Source organism: Mustela lutreola, chromosome 1 (assembly GCF_030435805.1).
Source record: "Mustela lutreola isolate mMusLut2 chromosome 1, mMusLut2.pri, whole genome shotgun sequence".
Lineage (NCBI taxonomy): Eukaryota > Metazoa > Chordata > Mammalia > Carnivora > Mustelidae > Mustela > Mustela lutreola.
In genome coordinates, this window is record NC_081290.1 from 234,357,932 (window position 1) to 234,367,210 (window position 9,279).

At 36.6% G+C, this 9,279-nt stretch overlaps 1 pseudogene; it reads right to left on the reverse strand.

Moving 5' to 3' along the window:
* Positions 1 to 5,865: 5,865 nt before the first annotated feature.
* Positions 5,866 to 6,798, reverse strand: LOC131821019 (olfactory receptor 51A4-like; annotated as a pseudogene).
* Positions 6,799 to 9,279: the final 2,481 nt, after the last annotated feature.

The window sequence follows — 9,279 nt, forward strand, 5'->3', positions numbered from 1 at the left end:
GATAATTTAATTTGTGTATAGGAATGTGAGGGCATCAGAATATGGCATGAATGGATTAGTTCAGTGTATGCTTTAAACATTGGTATAAATCTTGGCATTGCAGCTTTTTGTATACGTATTCTTAGACTAAGGGCACATTGTGTTAAGCCTCTGCCTTCAGCTCAGGTCATGATCTCAGGGTCCTGGGATCAAACCCCGCATTGGACTCTCTGCTCAGCAGCGAGCCTGCTTCCCCCTCTCTCTCTGCCTGCTTCTCTGCCTATTTGTGATCTCGCTCTCTCTGTCAAATAAGAAAATAAAATTAAAAAAAAAAAGAATTCTTAGATTAAAGCAATATATTTAAACTATATCATTAGGAGTAATAGCATGACCCATATAGATAGGATATCAAGAGAAACATGAATGCATGTTAATCTACACAATTAATTGCCAGCAAATAGATATTTTAAATATGGGGCTAGCAAGGCTTAATATCCACATCGTGAAAGAATGAAGGTAGACTTGTATCATATGTCACATAAAAATTATCTAAAAATATATTATAGAGCTGAAACAAAAAATAGCTAAAACAATGAAAGTCTTAGAAGGAAACTTAGGTAATAAGTTTTTGTTAATTGAGGTTGTATGCTCTGAGATATCATTGATGTTCTTTGTCCTCTTTTCTGCTTCATAGTATTGTATATAAGCAGATATCATTTGATGTACACTGGCACAACTAAATGAGTGAAAAGTTATACCCTCAATATGGAGGCCACTATTTACAAATTAAATGATTAAATGAAATTTATATAAAAACTCATCTTCACACTATTACTTAAAATCCATGGACTCATAGTTTTTTTGTTAGAATCATAAGACTGCTTCCGATTCATCATGAGAGTGAAAATGTAAAGTAGATATTTAAAACTATGAAGAAGGATATGGAGTTAGGACAGACTATGGAGAAAGTAACTCCCTGTGATCCTTCTTGCCTCCTTACCAATGCCCTCTGAAAACTCAGAGGTCTCTCATGTCTGCACACCAATAACTCAACCATTCAGCAAATATACCACCCCAGGGCCAGCCAGGTTCAAACACCTGGCTTTGAATTTCTCTGTGCTTGGTCCTTGATTCTGGCCTAGCACTTGACTGTTATCATATAGCAGGACTCTGGACTAATACCATGCATTTATGAAATTGCTTGGCTTTTTAGAAGGTAGGACTAATGGCATCCATCCTAATCATTTAGCAACCACAACCAGGCCAGTACTGTGTGAACTTTTTTGCTTGAACTGATGCAAAGGCAACTGGTAGCTATGAACATCTGGAAGCTTACCAGTAAGTTGGTAAGTTGTTGGAGCCACATGTCAGGGTAAGTAGGAAATGGGGATGGCATGCAGTCCCCAGAATTTCACCCCTAGGTAAGCACAACAGTCTATCTTGACCTGTAGAGTCTAGTCCTGCCTCCCTGTTTCTTTCCTATTGGCCCAGAGAACATTGAGGGTTTCAGCTCAACAGGCTATACCCAGAGAAAAAGAAAACTCCCTGTAGGTGAAATCTCAAAGGGGACTGTAGCCCAGGAGAGTCATTCAGGCCCTTATAAATGAGAAGAACTAATCCTCTAAGCAAAACACCCCTTAAGCCTTCTTTGCTTCCTCTGGCAAAATATGCTCTTATCTTCAAAGATCAGGAGAATTATGTGAATAATCAGAACAATTTCACAGTGTGTGATAACCATGCCTTTATGTGTCTGTCTCTTCCAGTGAACTTTACTCCCTTAAACTTATACTTGTTTCCTTCTACAAATTGACAATTTTTTTTTTTTAAGATTTTATTTATTTATTTGACAGAGAGAAATCACAAGTAGATGGAGAGGCAGGCAGAGAGAGAGAGAGAGAGGGAAGCAGGCTCTCTGCTCAGCAGAGAGCCTGATGCGGGACTCGATCCCAGGACTCTGAGATCATGACCTGAGCTGAAGGCAGCGGCCCAACCCACTGAGCCACCCAGGCGCCCTACAAATTGACAAATTTTTTAAAATTTAATTTTCATCTAGCATTTACAAAGATAGTAGTTTTTCTTTAAGAAAGTGAATATTCATTTTATTTATTTATTTAAATTCAATTAGTGTATAGTACATCATCAGTCTTTTATATTATGCTCAATGATTCTTTGGCTGCATGTTATACCCGGTGCTCATCAATTCACTTGCCCTCCTCAATGACTATTGCCAAGTTATCTCATCCCCCCACTTATCTCTTTTGCTGCAACAAACTGAGGGTTGCAGAAAGATGGTAGGTTTCAACTGCACTCAGGCTTCACTGTAGAATTTTATAAGCATAGAGATTTCTAGGCCTACTCTAGATTCACTGAATCTCTTTACTTGATATTCATGGTATAAGGATAAGTTATTTCCCATGATTACAATGTTATATGTCAGCATTGTTTTCACTATAAAAATTATAGTTATTGATTTGTATACAATAGCTATAACATGCACTTTCCTTATGTATAAGGATATATCACCATCCTTAAAGATTTTTTTTAAACTTTTTTTTGGTAATAGTTTTATTATCTTGTTTTGCATATTATGGAAACAACCAAATTTACTTGTCAGTTGCATTATATGTATTATGAACTTTCATTAGAATTTTTATATTTGAATAGTGTAAGTAAAATTAACAATGGCCATTTTAAGATTAATGTAACACTTTTACTTTAGCTTCAAGATCTTAAAATGATAGATGTTTTGTTAGGTACCCCCCAAAATGGGTCCGTGATTAAAGGAGCAAGACTGATATAAAGCGAAGGTCAAGCAAAGCTTTATTCTGTGCATCAAAAATCAGACCAAACATTTGAGGACGCACCTCTTACAAGAGAGGGTGACCTTTCTCTGTTTCACAGACTAGCTTTTAAGGGCAAAGGCCATGCGGTTGGGCCTGGACACGCACAGGTGGCCAATGAAACTGTAATTTCAATGAAACTGTAATTGCAATGAAACTGTAACACACAGAGAAAGCTGCACAATCATGCTAGGTGACCAACTGAATTACAATTTACTCTAGTAGATATTTGAACCAGCCTATCACCTTGGTCAGAATTGGAACCCAAAAGGTGCCCAAAGGATGGGGCCCATACTCCTTGGTAACTAGGGAGACAGTATGCATTCCCCTACTGATCAGATGTCTCCACCTGTCCTGACCCACCCTTGTATCTGAGCTTTGTTACCTGGGGCTGGTTTCCGGGACTTGTTTTTAAGTAAGTCCCCTGGGGGAAGGGGAGCAGGGACAGTTTAAGGGTTAAACAACAAGGTTATTGTTTAACCTTAATGGAAGCCTCTTGCTAAATAGGTCCTTAAAGTTTTTTGTTTGATGCATTCATGAAAGCTGTGCAATTAGCAACAGGCCAGAATTTTGTCTTTAGTAGAAAAGGACCCAGCCAGAGCTTGTGGAAAAGGCCTGCACCGAGTACTTCAAACTTCAAAGAATAGACTATTAGGTAACTTCCAGACTATTCCAGTGGGTTGAATGGTGATTTTCAGGACTCTTTTCAGTCAATAGATGATATCTTCATGAGACAGTTAGCCCAAGATCCAAAGAAATAAAAATTAATTGCATAGGACTGAATGAACTGATGGTTAACATCCTATTATGTTTGTTTAGAATATTGTTGATGTTGTCTTATGTTCTATTTTCTGAATAAAGGGGATTTTTCTCTTAAGATATTTCCAATCAATCTAATCCAGTAGATTCTGTTTTTGTAAAATGAAACATTTTGATGTTGTAGCTGATTGTCATTGAATCCTCAGAGTCCAACAATTCCCATTTAGTGTGTTTCTTTCTTTCTTTTTTTTTTTTAATTTATGCATTTCAACAGAGAGAGAGAGAGAGAGAGAGAGAGAGCGCACAAGCAAGGGGAATGACAGACAGAGGAAAAGGGAGAAGCAGGCTCCCTGCCGAGCAGGGAGCTGGATGTGGAGCTGGGTCCCAGGACCCTGAGATCATGACCTGAGCCAAAGGCAGACACTCAATAGACTGAGCCACCCAGGCACCCTAAATGTGTTTCTTTTCATGACAATGTGTACTTGCCTAGGTCCAAAAGAACCTGTCTTCTCTTTACCTAGGATATACTTTGAAGAACTGGTTGTAACCAAGGCCTTTTCTAGAATGTCAAACTTGAAAATCTTGCTCATTTAATCAGGTATGACTAGTGACTTTTAGGGAACTATAACTGACTGTATAAAATATGTGCTGTCAAAGCCCTGTGAGGTAAATTAGCCTGTTTGTTAGCATATAGGCATAGCTCTTAAAGCTGGCAAGGGAGTTCACATCCATGACAGACCAGGATCCTGGAATGTTTTGGGGAGTCTGACAAAAGAATACATTGCCCAAATGTATATATACCTGATGGAATATATACAACTCCCTATCCTGGATATAGCATGTGGTAGCAGCTTTTGAATATCCAATCTGATTTTGTATAGAAATCTCCAGCACTGAAAACTTCAGAAGGCTCATTTGGTATATTACCATTCTTTTTGCATCTGTGTAAATAATGAGGTAAAATTGAGTGAAAACCTTATTTTGTGATCAAGAATAATATTTTTTTGAAATTGTACTTTATTTAAAATGGGGGAGACTATAGGGGAAAATCTGTGTTTCAGTGGAAAACTACATTGTTTAGAACACATTCTTATGGGTTATTTGATTCTGAGTATTGAGACTTGGCATTTTCAATCCCTTTGAGCTATTTTCCAACTCTGAAAGTTTTAGATACTAGTAGCAACCAAAGTATTTCATGTAGGTAGACCTGTAAATAAATTCTATCTGATAGACTGTCAATAGGCATGTGTCCCATGAAGTAGAAGAGACTGTACTCATTTGCAAATTAATGTCAATATTCCTGTCTATAAAGGTATCTTTTATATGGGGTCTCCTTTGAACTGGTTGTGTCATTTGCCTGGTTCTTTCATTAAAAGTGAGTTAAATCTGTGGCTTCTGGGTGGCTCAGTTGGTTAAGTGTCTGACTCTTGATCTCAGTTAAGGTCATGATCTCAGGTTCATGAGTTCAAGCCTCACTCTGGGCACCATGCTGGGTGTTGAGACTACAAAAAATGATGAATTCAATTAGATCTCTAATAGATATTCATTTTATGTCTTTGAGAGAGCTGTAATTTTACCTTTTTTGAAAATTAGTCTTAATCAGGGTTTATATTCTTCCACGGGAGAGAGACAAATCATATATAGTGTAATGAGTTAATGGCATTAGGTAGAACTCCTGGAAGACAGGAAACTTTCTATCCTGCATAACACAGACAGTGATATTTTAATGCTCAAGAAGGAAATATTGAAATAAATGAAATGGAAAAATGACTTAAATTCTCTTATGTTTTTGTAAACTCTGCATATGTGTATATTTATTTCTTTTATTGGTCTCATGCATGTACATATTCCTGCCCATTTCAATTTTCATTCCTGAGAGTGTAAGCATATTTCATAAAAGTGAAAACTATGAGTTGAAGAGGGCTATTTTAAATGAAGAGGAAATCCTCTATCATTTCTGATCAATATCCATGTAAATGTACACTGTTAATTCTCAAGTAAATGTATAGAATAACTTTAAGTATGACAATGGCAAGCATATACTATGATCATAAGGCTGGTTAAAGCAAGCTGGATGAAATGGAACATTAGAATACATTTTATGTTTATATATGAGCCCTAATCCAAAATCCTAAACCAAAATATTTGTAACACTGATTCTTCAATCTTAGTGTGTTGAAAGATGATATTGTAAAGCAATTAATAGATGGTGTGATTCCTTGCTGATTTGTTCTGCTTGTTCTGTGTCATGTACTTATTGAGTTTTCAATGTGGTCAAGCATCCTTGTCAGCTATATTTCTGACACAGCTTCCCTAAAACTATATTTCTTATCTGTTGGCTTTTCATGCCATATACAATAGGGTTCATCAATGGTGGTACCAACAGGAAAACAGCAGTCATGAGGATCTTAATGATTGGGAGCCTATGTTTGGCAAAGTGATAGATAACAGCTAGGGAGATAATGGGAACATAGAAAATGAGCTCAGCACAGATGGGGGAAACACAGATGTAGAGGACCTTGAGCCTTTGCTTCTGTGATGCTATGCTCAATACAGCTTTCAGTATCAGCACGTAGGACATGAAAATAAATGTGAAGTCTAGGATGCCTATGACAGTTACAAATAAGCCATAGATCACATTGATCTTGTTGTCAGAGCAGGCCAGCTTCATGACATCTTGATGGAGGCAGTAGGAATGAGAAAGGAAGTTCTTCTTACAGTATCTTAGATGTTTTAGAGTAAAAGGGCAAGGGAGGATCAACAAAACATTTTTCAAAGAAAAAGCAAGTCCAATTTTGGTGACTCTGGCACTGGTTAGGATGGAGGTGTATCTCTGAGGGTGGCAATGGCAATAAAGTGATCAAAGGACGTGATGAGAAGAATTGATGACTCTATAACTGAGAATTCATGAATGAAAATCTCTTGGGCAAAGCAGGCATTGGGGGAAATTCCTGGAGCATTGAACAAGAATAATGGTAGGGAGAGAAGAGAGGGACAGTCCTAGGTCAGAGAGAGCCAACATGGAAAGAAAGTAGTACATGGGTTCATGCAGAGATGGCTTTGATTTTATGAAAATCAGAATGGTACAGTTCCCCAGGATGGCAACGAGGTACATGAAGCAAATAGGGATGGGGACCCAAATGTTGGCACATGCCATCCCTGGGATCCCAATCAAGTAGGAGGTAGAGATTTCAGTTTCAGAGGTGTTGAAGGTGTGCATGCCTGGTAGATGAGGGAATCAAGATGAAAGGCTTGGGAGAGGCTCAGACGCCTGACTATCCAGTTGCAGTCATAGAGATCTTTGTGAATCTAAGTGATATGCACATTAATTCTTAAGTATAAGCCTAAATGGAAAAAGATAGTGAAAGAAGTCATCAATATCCAACTGAAAACAAAAGCCGAGAGAAAAGGAAAACAAATTTATATCAAAATTGAATCTTATAACAGATACAAGTTATAATAGGTATAAGCTCTATACAAGGACTGATTTGTCAATTAAGATAATTATACATGTGTCTCTTCCAATTTGATAACTTGATACTTTCACTTTTTAATGTAAATATTTTAATGTAAATATTATAACTGACATACTGTTAAAATTTCAATTAATTTACATAAAATTCAGAGACAATAGAGGAATACTGTAGATTTTTGTTATAGAAGCCCATACGATCCTGTCTGTGCCGGCCATTCTCTTTTTGTATCCTCCTTTCCTACCATGACCCCTGAGTGCCTCATCATCTTCTTTTGCCCCCTTAACCATGTATGCATTTCTGTAAAGAAATCCTTCAGTAGACACTCCTCAACTGACTTCCTCATGTGCATCTATATCTTGCTGGCACATGTTCTCTCATTCCCTTTTCTTAGCATGTTCTTCTCTTGTCTTTAGGCTGTTCTTATTATCACTGATGTACTGCAGTGCCACATGCAATAAAGGGGTGGAGATCATAATGAACTTACTCTGCTTGTAACATTTTAAATCTGAAAAGTTATGTATTTTTTTTTCAATTGTGAATATCTTCTGCCATTATTACTTTCAACATTGTCTACTAGGCAATTTATCTAGCTGGAACATGTTGAACCTTCTCAATCTAACTTCCTAGTTAGATTACTTCATAACTTCAAACTCTTATTTGTTTTTGTTGCATTTTGATGCATTCTTCACTAGTACTCTCTTATTTACTAATTCTGTTTTCATTTGTGGCTGGTCTGAAATGTATTCTACTATTGAGTTTTATTTCATTACTCTATTTTTCTTTTCCAATTTATATTTTTATTTTCAATTTATATCTACCTATGCCCTCATAATTTTTCATTAATTTTATTGTTATTATGCTGCCTTCAAGTTTTGAGGATCTTAAGCATGCCTGCTTCAAAACTCCTTTTAAATTGTTTTAGTTTTTCTCTTTTCATCAGTGAGTATTGAAATTGTAGTTTCTTTATCAGTGTTAGTCTTCATATATGTTTTAGAATTTTACTTGTAATCTCAACTTGAGTGAAAATTTCCTTGTTCATTAAATGATTTATTTTGTTTATGCTCCATGATTAGATGTAGTGGTTGACTCTTCCTTCCTTGTTTGTCAACCGTTCTTTTTAAAATGGTAAAAGGATATTGTTCCAAATGAGAGCTGAGTACAGTTTTGCCTTTCCCATTCCCACCCACCAACACTCACCAACTATCTCAAGGCTTGGCTTGTTATGGGGAGTAGACTTGGGCTGTGACAACACCTACTTCCACTCCCCACATGGATTAACAGCTTCATGTACCAAGCAGGGTAACTTATATTGGTCCCTTGTCAAATACAGAACACTATCATGCTGAGTCCCATGCAGGTGCTGAGTTGCCAATCACCAATATGCTTCTAGACCAGCAGCCACATAGGTCTGTGGATTCAACTTCAACACAATTATATGTTTTTACATGGCATCTCATTATCTGTCTATCATCTATCTATCTATCCTCATCGTCTATGTATCTGTTATCTATCTATCATGTATTTTCTATCTATTTGTCTATCTAAGGAGCATAACAAGCGTCTTTTTATTATCTTTGTATTTTATTTATTATTACTGCATGTTTAGCATAAACAAATTGACATACCTGATTCAGCTTACCACATGTTGAATAAAATTCTCCATTAAAACTTCAATACAGTTTAAAAATCTGTAATAAAAAATATTTATTGATAAATCAAGAAAAATGGAGTAATAACTTTTTCAATGAGCACCTTATTTATTCTTCACTATCAACCTCTACTTTATATATATATATATATATATATATATATATATATATATATATATAATATACTGGGGCTCCTGGGTGTTTCAGTGGGAAGCATCTGCCTTCGGCTCAGGTCATGATCCCAGGGGTCCTGGGACCCAGCCCCACATTGGGCTCCCTGCTTAGTGGGGAGCCTGCTTTTCCCTCTCCCACAGCCCTGCTTATATGCATGCTCTCTCTTTCTGTCAAATAAATAAATAAAATTTAAAAAAAAATTCAATGAGATGATATATTTAAAAAAAAAATACATACCTCTCTGGAAGGGCTATTATATTTACCTTAAATTGTAGCATTTTTAGAGTCTGCAGGTAAGTAAAACACTGTGCAGGAACATTTCCAGTAAGTTGTTTCCATCTCAGAAGGGCCTACCCAACCCAATTCTGTGCTTTGCAAAAATGTAAAGAATACAATTTAAGG